Source organism: Scardinius erythrophthalmus (assembly GCF_964197995.2).
Source record: "Scardinius erythrophthalmus genome assembly, chromosome: 11".
In the NCBI taxonomy this organism is placed as follows: Eukaryota; Metazoa; Chordata; class Actinopteri; order Cypriniformes; family Leuciscidae; genus Scardinius; species Scardinius erythrophthalmus.
The window spans coordinates 34,670,685-34,685,491 of NC_138231.1; the positions used below are offsets into that span (position 1 = coordinate 34,670,685).

Below are 14,807 nucleotides of genomic sequence, written 5' to 3' on the forward strand. Positions count from 1 at the left end.
CAGTTTTATCCTTTCTTTATCTGTTATAAATAGCTTAAGGCGTTTTAGGCACTCTATGATCTGCTTGGCTACATATTTTATGATTTAATTCCCTTGGCGCTAATTAACCTTTCTGTTTATTGTTTATGAAATGTCGGTTGTATGTTCCCAGTTGTGCCTATTTTTCATTTAATGTATGCAATGTATTTTTTAATTCGTGTATTTTTCGTCATTTCAATACAGAGTTTCTCCTTTCTCTGGGATTCGTTTTGGGAACTCCCCATGATCTGCTATATTTCTATATTTAATTTCCTTCCTGAATTACCTGTCCGTTTCTTGTTTATGAATTGTACTCTAATCTATACAATGACAAGTAATTAAAAAACTCGCATACAAACTCGAAGCCAGGTCTTGCTGTGTGTTGCCAGGTTGTGTGGGATTCAGCTTTGGTCCGTACTGCGCATGCGCGTGGGAAGCCTAGGGTAGGCCCTGCTGTTTTTCTAACTCTAGTTCAATCCTACACTGCCGTCTCAACCAAAACAAGGCGCAAGAAAATCCCCCTCCTGGACGGCAAATAACCGAGGTAAGGGCACATGCGGGTTTGAAAGATAGCATTATTTTGAGAAGGAGCAGTGGAGCTCTAGTGTCTTATTCGTGTCGGATTTGTTTCAAGCGTACTTGCGGTGAAAATACGGTGATGTGTTTGTTAATGCTTGCCTGGGAAGAATCCGAAGGCCCGGTGACCCACATTTGTTCTACCCTAGTGAGACAAGGGGAGTGTACGATGTTGCGCTGCCAAATGTTCGCAACCGATTTAAAGCCCGGACACCTCTTATGCATCGCATGATTTAGTCCCTGCAGACGCTGTATCTCTGTGGTTTCGCATTTTTAAACTTTGCTACTATATTTATCAGTTATGCACGCATAACCCCTGTTTATACTGATGATGACGCGCATTTGTCAGACTGTAAACTCGCGCTTCTCCAGGTCATATTTTAATCTGTATTTCAGTGAACCAAGGGCGTAGATTTGGTTTGAACATTGGGGGGGTTGAAGTTTGGGTTCTGCATATTTTTCATGTGATCATGGTATACATTTTGAGGGGGTTGTAATGCATAGATTTAAATATTGGGGGGGTTATCTCCCCCCTAACCCCCCCACAAATTACGCCCCTGCAGTGAACATATTGATCAAATAAATCGCTCTGAACGGTTAAATGAGTATTTAATTGATCGTGAATCGGCTGTTTATTGTAGTACCATGCAGTCGGACGCTTTCGCTGGGATTGCGACTCAGAGGATGGGAATTAAATCCAATTTAAGCTGACCATTTTATCGTGGCTCGAGCAGAGCAACCTGTAGCGAGCTCGGTTGAATATATATCCTTTTAGTAACAACAGCGTGGAATAACCAGCCACACACAGGATTAGTTAACATCTCGGAGACTTCGGTATTTATTTCAGCCTAGCATGTCGTTCGACTGTTGAACTATCATGCGTCCGGGGAGTGAAGCGACAAAAAACGGAAGATAGTACCGGTAATTAAATTGCATTGATTTAAACTGGTCGTAGTGCACATTTTGCGTGCATGTTTCTGTTAGGGCTTTGAGTTTTACGAGAATATAAAGGTAAAATCTAGATATCCACTGACAGCATTCAAGACAAGAGGTGTTTCGGTTTCTACGTGAAGGTGAATTAGGGTTATTTGGTGTTGAAGATGTAGGCTATCTCTTATGGACGGTCACGGTAGCCTAACATAGTGGAACTGATTACCCACGTTTCATTTTATACTTGGTGTATGACATGTCTATAAGCGAATATAATTTTTGTAACATAAAAGCGCCTTGCTGTGTGTCATAACGGCGCGTGCCTAAATGTCTAAAATGTTGTCTTGGTTGCCAGCTGTCTAGATTTGGTCTATTTCACTTATTTCCGCTCACAACTCTCACTAATGAACTGATTAATGATTTTTAAATTGAATTAAGCTTTTTCGACTTCCTCAGTTGTAATGTCTGTCATAGGCTACACGTTGATTGTGACGTCGTGAAATTAAGTCTTAGGCTAGTTCTTGAATATTAATTAGGTAGGCTAAAGCACAAAATGTATGCAATTGTAATGTAAAACCAAAAATTGCTGTTATGATATATAAATAAATAGTGATAAATAGCAGAATATTTGCACGTTGCTATTAAAATTAGATATTGCATTAAGCATAACCCTTGTTTATAGGATGAGGGGGTTATTCCTAATGTTATGTGACAGTGCAAATGGCCAGAAATGCATTTCTTAATTTAGTTGCTTTTTTTTCTTCCCAATGTAAAATAATTCTTATCATCTCATCACTGAGTAATTTAGATTTTTTTTTTTTTTGTTTTTTTTTTGTGTGACTTATTTCCCATATTTCCCACTGTTGGTCCTGGGATTTTGTAGATCAGTGGATACATCCATGGCTCAGTTAAAGACAAAATATGATTTACTGACCATTTTCCCTTTGAGTTCAAGAGGTTTGATGTTCTAATACTTCCTTATTTAACTTTTTATTTGAATAAATCAAAAGTGCCACTGTACGTCAGTGCTTATGAGCATGGACACAAATGCAATGTTAAAAATTGCATATTGCATCTGGATTTTAACATAAGATGTATATCCCACCTGGCACTGATTGCGCCTTTGTTTTTAGGTTAGCTCTGGATATGGCGTGTTAGTTTATCACCCAGCATTTCTTATCTAAAAAGCTTGTGTGTACACGTGAGTTATGAATAACACTCTGTAAATAAATGCAACGACCACATGATCCCAATAAAAAGAATCCCAGAAAACAGGTTGTTTTTCACCTTCACAATGTTGTTCAACAGTCATTCACTTTAAGACTGTGGTGGAGAAAGTGTTTTTCTTTGGTGTTATTTTCATGGTGGTGGCACGTTATTCCCCTTATTGCACCTTAGTAACCAAGCATACTACAATTTTTACTGTCATGAGAAATTAATATCAGATCTCCTTCAAACTGTGTAAGAGAAATGTATTTGTTATGCCAGTGGTGGCTAATACCAAGCACAGTTTCATTCTAGTAACTATTGTGTTTTGTGTGAAACTATGGGATGCCTTGTTGTTATGCTATTGAGAAAATCAAAAACCTGCTTCCTATGACTTTTTCAGTGACTTTTTGGTTTATTTGATTTGTTTGTACTGTATATCCCCATAAGAACCTTTACATTTTTCTAACAAGTTTAGTCAGTAATTGAACTGGTCATGAAGTTGGTGTCACTGAGGGCATTCAGAAACAAGTCACCTGCACTAACACCGCAGCAAAGTCATGCCCATCTGACTTAACAGGTTTGGCCGATATTACTTTTGGCAGCATGTGCAAATCTCTTATAACCTTGCACATTACTTTTATCATCTGCAAGTGTGTTCGCTTTGGCTGAATTGCTAGTTTACAAAACCAAACCAGTCTCTGGGTTTTGTTTTTATGTATTAAAGGTATGTCACTCAAAGTGTAAGGTCAAGAATATTAACAAGAAATAAATGAGGTGTGTGTGTGTGTGTTTTATGTTTAGTAAATAAACTGTAATTTAGGAAGGAAAGGCAGGAGGGCACAGGAGATGCAGCTCATTGAGTGCATAATTCGTATTAAGACCTTTCAATGGTTTGCCATACTGTACTGGATTCTTGTATCGTTTGACACTATTTGCTGATATTACTACTGTGGTTTTCAAGGATTCAAAGTGGTCTTTGAGGTGATTGGCTTACAAAAAAAAAAAAAGACCCAATAAGCAGCAAGATTGAGTTGATCAACTCATAACGACTTAAAGCGATCATTTACCCAATAAAATAATAATAAAAAAACACGAAAATATTGTCATCATTTACACACCCTTGTGTCGTTCCAGTGATTGTATAAGTCGTGTACTACTTAAAATGTTGTATTTGAGGTGAATTCCTCACAGAATTCCTCAAAATGGTCTTCTACAGTTTGAGAGCTGGTCTAGAACGATAGAAATCATTCACCATTCTTGATTATGTTTATAGTCTGAAGTCTGAAGAGGTAACTTGTAATCAAACCTAATTATTTAAAAAAAATATGAGTGTATAATTTGGCCTAAATGAAAGTAAAAAATTTTTGTTTATTAAAGAAGAAAATTACATTGAGAGCGCTTCACAAGTGGAAGTTTTGATCAGAATCATTTCTGTCACTCATTATGAAAAACTTCTCAAAGAAATGAGACTTTGTAAACCCTAACGCTCAAAATAATTAATTGGTTTGAGTAGGACAAACTTAAATTGAACTAATTAGTTCAGTCAAATTAATTTTTATGAGTATTTAGCACTTTCTTTTTCTTTCAAGTTCACAGAACTGATATATTTTAAGTAAACTAAACTGTTTCATTGTTTTGAGTTTTATGAAATGATTTATTTTAATTTAAACAAACTTAAGTTTAACTGAAACGGCTGGGATGTCGATTTCCCAGCATGCTTTGCTGATGGCACTTGAATGGGAGAATAAATGCTAAAATTAAGTGTAATATGTTTTTTTGTGCAAGATTAATGTTAAGTGGGAGATTTAGTAGTGATTGATGTTTTATTATGCTAATTTAGAAGAATTTCTGTTAATGTTGGTTTTAGGATAGTTACCATCATGGTGACAAGTGGTGCATGCGGCTTCATTTGAGAGCAAATAAAATCTTTATATTGTTGTACTCAATATCAAGTGCTGTATAACATACTAATGTTAGCATGATAACTTAATAGTATGTTAGCAAACTAGCTTGTTTAAACTATAAGTTAATACTAATGAAAGTGTTCACATTGAGATTGCATGAAGGTTTTAAGTTAAATGTATGAAATAGTGTACTCTGATTTTAATTGTTCTTAACTTGAATTTTTTAAGTACAAACTTAAAATCTTAAGTTCTGCTTACTTAAAACTTTGAATTTCAATACTTAAAAAAATTGAGGCAATCGATTGCCTTAAATTTTTTGAGTTCTGCGAACTTATTTGGGTTTACAGTGATAGGTAGTCCTGTACACAATGGCGATCAAAGTTTTCCTGTTGCATTATTGTTATAAATGCCCCCCAAATCATAGTTAATGTTTAGCTTTTGTGAGTAAGTCTTTATAATACAGGGAAAATTGTTATGGGTGATGAACTCTGTGGTTTGGGATATGGAGCCTGGGCATAAAAGCAACCATTGTAGTAGCAGAAGTAAACCAAAGCCATCCATACGGAGGGTCAGTGTGCCCTGGCAGGACTCTTAAAGCCTTGTTGTTCTGGTCAGTTGGTCTTGAGGCCAGGGTCATGCTTGCTGACGTCTAAGGAATATCTCATTGGTTAAATGTTCACACGTAAGGAATAATCTACAAACTGTTGTCTAAAACACTCTTGGGATATCATGTGATTTTGATTTTTTTTTTTTATCACGGTTTCCGCAAAAATATTATGCAGCACAATTGCTTTCAGCATTGATGATAAGAAATGTTTCTGGAATAAATTAAGGTTTAAAATGCATTAAAATACTAAAAAAACAAACAAACAAACAAACAGTTATTTAAAAATCAAATAAATGCACCCTTGATGAGTATGAGAGACTTATAAAATCTTACTGACCCCAAATTTTGAACGGTAGTTTATCTAGTGAGATGCTGTGGTTTGATTTCTCTTTTCCAAACCTGAAACATAAGTTCCTTAAAAATATAATCTTCTGGCCACCCAACAAGAGAACAAAAACAGATCTTGATGAACCTATTTGATCTGCAAAGATACGCAGCCGTGACACAATACCTTTCTGATCTTGTTGTCAGGTCTATTCAAACACACGATTCAGGCATTTGGTTAAATGTTTATGAAGCTGTTAATATCTGGACAGCACTGTGTTCAGTAATAAAATAGGAATGTATCAGAAAATGTAGTTTTACAGTAAGATTTGATTAACATTAGTTTATCATTAGGTATCATAAACTAGTAATGAACAATTTATTACTGCATTTTTTTAAAAATATGTTAATTTTAATTGTTCTTTCATTTTTTTATAGCTATTGATATACTTTTATAATTTGTATTTTTTTTCATGTTTGTTCTTAATACATTCATGTTAACCTATACAACTTATAATGGTAAATTTATTAATATGTGTTGAAATTTACATTACACTAGATGAATAAATGCTGTAAAGTATTGTCCAATACACATAATACAAGCTAACTAAGGTTTAAAAAGTTGCGGTGATTGGCTTGCAAAAAAAAGACCCAATAAGCACCAAGATTGAGTTGATCAACTCATAACAATGACTTAAAGGGATAGTTTACCCAATAAGAAAAAAATAAAAAAAGAACCTTAAAATGTATAGTGTTGCCAAAATGTCTGGAAATAGATTACAGGTTTTTTTTTTTATTATTGCTTACACACTAAAAGTGGTACACGAGGCCCACTCAGTGAAACCATTCACTCATCATGTTTTCAAAACTTTTTTCGGAAATAAATCATGTTTACCCTCTTGAATTTCTGTTTATAGTGTACATATACCTAATTTGATCATGTAGAAATCAAAACTCAATGTTGAAAATTTTCCCCCTTGCATTTCTGTTTATTTTGTAAATATATGCTGACTACATTCTACATATAAGTCATCACCTTTATTTCTATAGCTCTATACAATACAGATTGTTTCAAAGCAGCTCTAACAAGCCAATAGTGTCATTATTCAGCTCCGTTCAATAACTGTGGGGCAACCAATGGCAATAATAACATTACATATCTTATGTTTTTCCCTCTCTTTTCTGTCTTATCTTTATAATGTCTTTAGTCATTGTTCCTAAACTTACCTTGAAGCTTTTTTCTCTCTGTGCCTTCAGTTTATTTATAGTCGGATTTGTTTGTGTACTTTGGCCACTTGTTAACATTGTCAATTGTGTTGTATTAATGACATTTTTAAAACCATATGCTTGTGAGGTCATTAACCGGCAGCTCTCAGATGTTTTCTTTTCTTTTTGAGAATGATTTTGGGTCAAGAGGCCTTCTGAGCTCTTGTTCTCTAGCATGCCCGCCATTTCATAAGACTCTCTGAGATTGTCTTTCCTGCAGTGCCAACCAAATTACATTTGCTTCAGCCCACATAGATGCCAAACCCTCAAAGAAAAATTAACTTTCCATTTACAGATCTTCAAATGTCTAGTGTCCATGTCCTATCAACTTGTGTCAGTCAGAGAGCAAAGGGAGTGATAGTTTCCATTCAGCTTTTTGTGTTTTGATGACATGTGATAGTAACGCAGGAGGCTTGTTTTCCGTACGGCTTCCCATTCCCTGGCAGATGATGAGTTTAATTTCCGATCTGTTCAGAAAAGTAAAACTTCCACTCGCACTGTAATTTTATTGGGTGGTCCAGGGCAGGCTTTTCCACAATTATCCTACATTTCTCTCTCTGTGCTTTAAGGGATAAAACTGGAGTCGATATCGGTTCAGTTTGGCTGTCTCAGGGGGACGCTAAGACCCGATGCTGGTTACCAACCTTGTGGCCAGAGGGACATGTGACTGCATTGTGGGAGAGTGGGTTGGAGTGACGAGTCCTTTTGGATGCCCAGAGCTCTAAACATCCACCCACTCCACCAAACCCGCATGTATGCATGCCTCCATCTGCTCGCTCTGCGTTTCACATCGGACTCTGCTTCAGAAGACTGTGTTGTGTGTAAGATCAGAAGCATGTTATGCTTAAAGGCACCATGAAATCACAATTCTTATTTTTTATGGAATATTGCAGTATTTAATATAAATGATTTATCCATGCAAATCATTATTTATTTTTAATTCATGTCTCCTCGTAATCTGGAACCAAAATTACTTCTATGTTTTTTGGCATGTTTACAACCTGCCACTCACATGAGATCACAACAATAGCAAACGACAATGATCCAATCAATTCCCGATGGATAAAACCAAGTCCCGCCCTACATTTTTTTTCTTGTTCTAGAAGTTGTTTTCATATACGTCACAGGAGGGAAAAGGGCTGTTTCATGCCAATTTAAATGTTGACAATCAAGCCAGTTTTGTTTAAAAGTTGCGATGTAATTGAAGTAGCGATAAATCCTTTCTTTCGTATTGTGACTGACATCTGAGTGAAACGGATTATTGAAAAGAAAAAAAGAGTTTGGCTCGGACACTTCATCAATTGTTGATTAAGCCGGGGACACACTTAAAGACTGTAAGGCTGATTATGAATGTAATTTGATACGTCTGATCTTGCCCAAACGCGGTGTTCAAAGTCAGCGTTTAAAACCTGCTCCAGTCGTTAGTGTGTTCAGTTCAGTCTTAGCTTGTCGGTTAGTGTGTCCCCGGCATTAGATGGAGGCAGATCTGAATGCGAGCTTGCAGTTGATTGTAAGAAAGGCAGGTTTATGTGGCCAAATTGTGTGTCATAGTCTGTCAATGATTTCTTTCTTTTTAATTTTATATCTCGGTTACATTTGAATTATCTTCGTGTCAATGGCTCAATAAAGCAGTTCTATCTTTGCCATTCTGAATTTGATGTATGACTGCTTTTTTGGTTCCCTATAAGCAGTTGTTTGAATTATCAGATGCATGGAGTTGAATGCTGTAAACCAGTTGGCAAGGATCCATCACACAAAGCCTATATGCTTGTAAATCAAAGATGGTATATTGCAGAGGAATATGAGTCATGTTTTTATCCATTTGGGTCATTGTTGTTTTCCCATCTAGGGTTTGGCTTTTTGTCATTTGAAGACAAACATTTTTTTTTTGATTATGGGAATATTGCAAGCATTTAGCTTTCACACATATTGATGTTAGGAATTCATGAGCTGAAAATTAATTGTGAGTTACTTCCCTGTTGCTGTGAAGCTTAATTGCTGTGTGAGTGTAAACATGAGTTAAACCACCTGGGTCCATATAATAGCAGTGTTGTTACAATTAGCAAAGTCTTTAACTTAAAATTCACTTAAAAAGATATAAGTCGACTAGATGTTTACATTTTCAGTCAAATCAAGTTTATTTGAATGGAGCTTTTCAAAATATAGCTTTTAAAGCAGCTTTACAGAAATGTATGTCTCATTGTTTCTTAAGGCCCTAGTGAATAGCTTTAAACTATTTTTATTGACCGCTTTCACAGTAGTTGCTAAGCTATTGCTAATGTGTTCACAGAGGTTTCCTAGGCCATACATCTTGTTACAGTGTTGCTAGGTGGTTTCTGAGGTGTTGCGAGTGGTTGCTGGATAGTCACTAATTATGACTAAATGGCAAAAGGCCTGGTCTACATAGATTTTTTTTTTTCTGGTCAAGAAATGCCTACTTTAAAGATCAAACATACAGTTCTTTTTTACATGGGGTGTCTTCTAAAATAGATTGTACCACAATAATTGATGGGCATGGGGAAAAAAAACGTAAATAATAGCACAGTTATTATCTGGTGTTTTTAGTGTCTCAGAGCAACTCTGTTCGCAGCACATGCTGCTTCAAGCAAACTCGTCTCTGCATCTGCTCTGAGTTTGGGTCGCTTTGGAACGCAACATGTTCCAACTATCTTTCTATAATTGTAATGCGAAGCGCTTATAAACCTGCTATCGTCAACAAAAGAGAAACTTTAAAGGCTAATTCACACTGCATTGATGCCGGCCAACGGCAATGGAGATGTTTGTCGGATCAGTGTGTTACCCCTGTCTGCGTCAGTTGCCGTTTGTTGGCGCCTGTTTTTGATAAACTCGAAATCTTTAATTAAAAACGTTAACCTCCCCTCCACCTCAAAATGATGTTCTCTTCATGATGATGTTCTCTCGGTAGAGTTTGGGACTAAATATTCGCCACAACTGAACTGACTGCTAACCCGCATTTAGATCTGCCTTCATAGTTAGCAACACCCAACTTACTGCTATCCAATACATTCCAGAAGGACAAAATCCCGCCCTACATAATTTTTTTCACGTTTTTTGGGAAATGTCCTGCCCCTCCATAACTGCAAGTGTAAATATTGAGGATGGCGTCAATTTCAAAACCAATTCAAGCCCGATTCAGACCCTGACAATGTTAACGAACAAGAGGATCGTCCAGAACGGATTTCATGCATAGACTTTGCAAGCACTACAAGGTGCAAGCACTACAAGGTAATACAAACCTCAATCGGTAAAAAAAAAAGATAAACGGTGGGGTTATAATGTTCAGAAACGGTGTTTTAAATAAGTTCTAACCACTCTAAGTTTGTCAGCCTTAGGAAGGTCAAACAAATGAGTTTTGGAAAAAGCAGTGTCTCTTTGACACAGTGTCTTCTCTAATGCAGCTCAACCAGGCCTCGTCCCCCTTTTTGCTTATTCTGTGGGTGGGGATTATTTAAATGAGTACCATTGTGACTTTATAAGATCCAGAAAAATCGCATTGTAGCCCAAACAAGTCGTTTGTTGTAGTTCCTGGAAAGTGGATTCTGTTAAATAAAATATCTCCCTTTGGAGTGGACTTTGATCTTTGTAACCTTGCAGATCTTTTTATGCTCAAACAGCAACATTACAGACTAACTAAAGTTTAAAAAGTGAAAAAACATGATAGGACACCTTTAATGGCTCCCTGCTGTTTTCCACCAAAATAAAAGTTAAATGGTTTAATGATTGAAATTTGTAAGAAATTAAGTTAGCCATAAATATTTTATTTTACAGTAGTTCTGTAAAGTATTATTATTATTATTATTATTATTATTATTATATTTGTTATTTTGTAGTGAAATATGACAATAATAAACTTTCTCATTTACATTTTTTTAAATTATTATTATATAGTCGTGATAGTCTCAGTTATTGAGACATAGGCCTAATCACAAATTTTTTGTCCAAATTGTGCAGCCCTACAAACAAGCACAGCAAACCTGGAGCTTTTTTTTTTTTTAAATCTCATTTTAAACCACAATAATTTTTTATCAGAAAAATCACAATTAGATTTTTGCCTTGTTAACTTGTTAGTAAGTCCTTCAAACAAAACTCTGATGCCACTAATTTGGTAATCTGGCAAATTTAGTGATTATTTCATCCTCAAAAGTGCTGATTGTGTAAACCAGTTCAATTTACTCTCACCTTTTTTCTGTCCTTGTTACCGTCTCCCTAGGACAAATGGATTTTGTTGTAGTATTCGGATAAAAACTGAAAAAGGAATAAATGTACTTGGGGGTGAACCTGATCCTTCTGTTTTACCAGCCAGTTGTCAGCTCTTGTTCTTCAGCGCTAAGAATTCCCTTTTGGGTTGGACTCAATTTATGTTTAGAGGCAAAAGGAGTAACAGCAAGATGTTTGCATGGAGGGACAGTAATTTCTCAGTGCAACGGGAGCCCCATGATGTGTGTGTGTGTGTGTGTGTGTGTGTGTGTGTGTGTGTGTGTGTGTGTGTGTGTGTGTGTGAAGACTCAGAATGACCCAGATGTTTTAGTTGTGATTTCATCTCTAATCAGAACCTCTGGGACGTGTGGAGAAGCTAGCGGGTGGACGCAGAACTTTTCTTAGAACTAGACACAAGCTCTGTTCACTTACACAGCAGCACACCGCATATATAACCCGTGACCTGGTTTGTTGACATTTCGCTGCAGAAATAATAGTCAGCAAATTGTGATAGGACGCATTTAAATATTCTTAAAGCTAACATTCACAAACACCCAAAATCTCGCAGAGAGTGTGCTGTGGTTAAAGTTGCATGCATTCAAACAGTTTCTTTTGTTCTTTTTGCTGTTGATATAGTAATTTATTTCTAAATGTCAGAATAAGGTATTGGATACACCTGATGTAAGCTCACCTTAAGGAAAGAGTGCGTAACAATTTATTTTTGCCTTTGCAGGGTTGGATTGCCATTGCCATTGGATTGGAGTTACTTTGTTTGGAATTAAAACGCTCAATGACAATCTACAAGAGCCCTTCTGCAACTTTTCCAACCTAAAGAAGGTAAGGTGGAAAATGGTGAAATATTCTTTTAAAAACAGTTTGACAGTCCCTAAATGAAGGTAATTCAAAGACATTTGTTGTTTTTGGCCATTGCATCACGTCCATGGTATGTTAGAAAGAGTTCACGTGTCCTCTGTGAATGGCTTCTTAGTCATTTTGTGCTACCTTTATTTTGTTATTATGATATGACTGGCTGTGTGCTTATGATAGTGTTGTGATTTTCATGTTGACTGCACTCCAATATTGCTAAGGGTCTGACTCACTTAATAGCTTAATACCCTGCAAGCCCCAGAGATGAAACTACAAATGGCTGAACTGGAGATGGAGCATAGCGTTGATTTGAAAGGAGGATGTGTTATTCGGTTAGATATACACGGTTCGGCTTTGAACGAGAATGTCAACCATTCTTTAACTGAAGTGAAGAGCAAAAGAGTTTTATTTTTAATGTGTGATTAATCTAGGTCATTTTTTTAATCGATTGACAGCACTAATGTATATATGTTGCAAACAGTTGCTTAATATTTTTGTGGAAACCCTGATCTTTTTAAGGATACTTTAATGAACATTTAATAGAAAGCTAAAAAGAACAGCATTTATTTGAAATATGAATCTTTTGTAACAATGTTAAAGTCTTTTACTGTCACATTTGACCAATGTAATGCATTCTTGCTGTATAAAAATATGAATTACTTGATAAAGATATTGTACTGCACTGAAAAAAACAATAAGTAAAATTTACTTAATTTTTTTTGGCAAGTTTTTGCATGCATATTTTTTACGTAAATTTCACATATGGAATTAAGTAAACTCTACTAACCTAAGTTAAGTGAAAGTAACAAAGAAAATAAGTAATTTTAACCTGGCTAGTAAAAATGTTGAGTAATTTATATTTAGTTTAAGATTCCTTTTCTCTCAAACAATATAACATTGAACACTAGTATCAGGAAGGTTGAGTCATTTTACCTAATTTTATAACGTTGATATTTACGCTTTCATTTCTACAATATACTTGAATTAAGTACTAATATAGATTTTACTTAGTTTTTTTAATTAAATTTTTCATATAAAAAAAAAAAAAAATTCTGTAGTATTTACTTCACCACTAAATAATTATCAGTGTGACTTCAGACTTTATCAGTAGTACCAAACATTCCTCTGGCATAAAAAAATAAAATAATAATAATAATATTATATACTTATGTAAAAGATTTTTTAGTGTAAACTTAGTGAATTAAAGTAAAAAATTAAAGTAAAGTACATGTATGGATGATGTTACATTTAAAAAAAATAATATTTGGTTATAGCCAATTGAAAATTGTCCATATGCAAACGAGTATCCATTTGTATCCATTGTACAAATTTTAATTGATTGCACACAATTAACTTAAAACTGTGACAAAATGTACAAGAATTATTACATTCGTCCATTTAATAAGTTAAATCAAACATACAGCAGAAATGTATTTTTTTTTTGGAGTGTACCAGTCAAAAGGATCAAACTTGCCTGCATTACAAACCTCATGAAAGAACTGAAATCATTGTGGTTAACAAACTTAATTCAGCAACATGCTTTACAAGGAAACATTGTAAAGGTCCATTTACATCCCAGTGCTGCTGCAGTGGGAATGCTTTTCTCATTATTATTCAAATTTCGCACAGCTTTTTTGTTTTTGTATTGTTTTTTCAGACCTGCAGTGTAATTTGCATGAAGATGCCATGCTTGCATTTGTAAGTGATGTGTATTGCACTTAGCACTGCTTCTGTATTTTCATGTGGATTGATGTGGCTGCAGGCTACAGTCCTGATTTGGGATTCGGAACTGAGAAAAAAAAACTTCCCTGGAGATCCCACATACACACACAGTTTCCTGTGATCTCAGTGTCTAGGCTTCAGCCCATCTCACGTCACACTTATTTTTGTGTTTTTCTCTCACTAAGAGAAAAAGGGGTGATTGTGCACTCGGGAAAAGTGAGGAATTGGAGAGGCCGTATGACTCGGCAGAAATCGACTGCAGCGTGTCGTTTTTGAAGCAACAACACTGTACTTTAGCTCTGAGGATGGCATGGCTTTGCTGACGTCAGCCCTTCATGTCTGTGGCAAGCCTGTCAGCTGTATGCTAATTTTATATTCTGGCCACTAAAGACCTGCAGGATATTTACACATAATGTAAGTTTAGCCTGGGTTGGGTATACAGTATGCTAATGTTTCTCTGAACGGTTCTGACCACTGTGTGGGAAAACAAAGGCTTTTTACTCTACAGTTTCCTTCATTTTTATCGGGAAACTGATGAGAAATTCTGAAGATTTGACAAATATTCCTAAATATTTGGTAATAAAAAGCACACAAAAGATTTTTTTCACCTAACAATTAAATTAAGAGCTAAAAGAAGACTGTAGTATATATAGAAAATAAATAAATAACCCGGGGCAATAAGAGCTAATCACACTCCTATAGAACCAGTTCACACAACTTTTTTGTGTGGGGTTCCGGGTTCCCGACATTCTTCAAAATGTCTTCTTTTGTGTTCAGCAGAAGAAAGAAAGTCATACAGGTTTGGAACAACTCGAGGGTGATTAAAATGATTTACAGAATTTTCATTTTTGGGTGAACTATCCCTTTAATGTCTGAAAGTATAAGCCGTATGAGTAAATGTAAATGTTCAGATTCAGTGTATTGGTTCACTGTCTCATTTTTGTGATTCTGCTCCCTGTATGTGTATTTCCTTGCATGTAAAGAATAAAATAAGTATTTTAGAGCTCTTTAGCAGGAGACTGATATCATTTTTTTTAATTTGGAGTATTTTTTTGGTTTTGGAAAAACTTGGATAAACAACATTTTAATCAAGCTCAGTAGTCTTGGATCCTCAAGTTTTTACTACTTTGAAATTTCAGTTAGTTAAGATATTCACTTGCATTTCT

The 14,807-nt window shown here is 35.5% G+C and overlaps 1 protein-coding gene across 6 annotated transcripts in view; it reads left to right on the forward strand.

Annotated features, from left to right (window-relative positions):
- Positions 1–441: 441 nt before the first annotated feature.
- Positions 442–14,807, forward strand: part of clocka (clock circadian regulator a) — a 66,156-nt gene continuing 51,790 nt past the window's right edge. For 5 of the 6 annotated variants that reach the window (XM_081378527.1, XM_081378530.1, XM_081378531.1 and 2 more), the window contains exons 1-2: positions 442–562; positions 11,786–11,889. The gene's annotated coding sequence lies outside the window, so the exon portion shown is untranslated. Of the gene's footprint in view, positions 563–7,529; positions 7,656–11,785; positions 11,890–14,807 lie in introns of those variants that run through there. The other variant, XM_081378528.1, reaches the window with a different exon arrangement.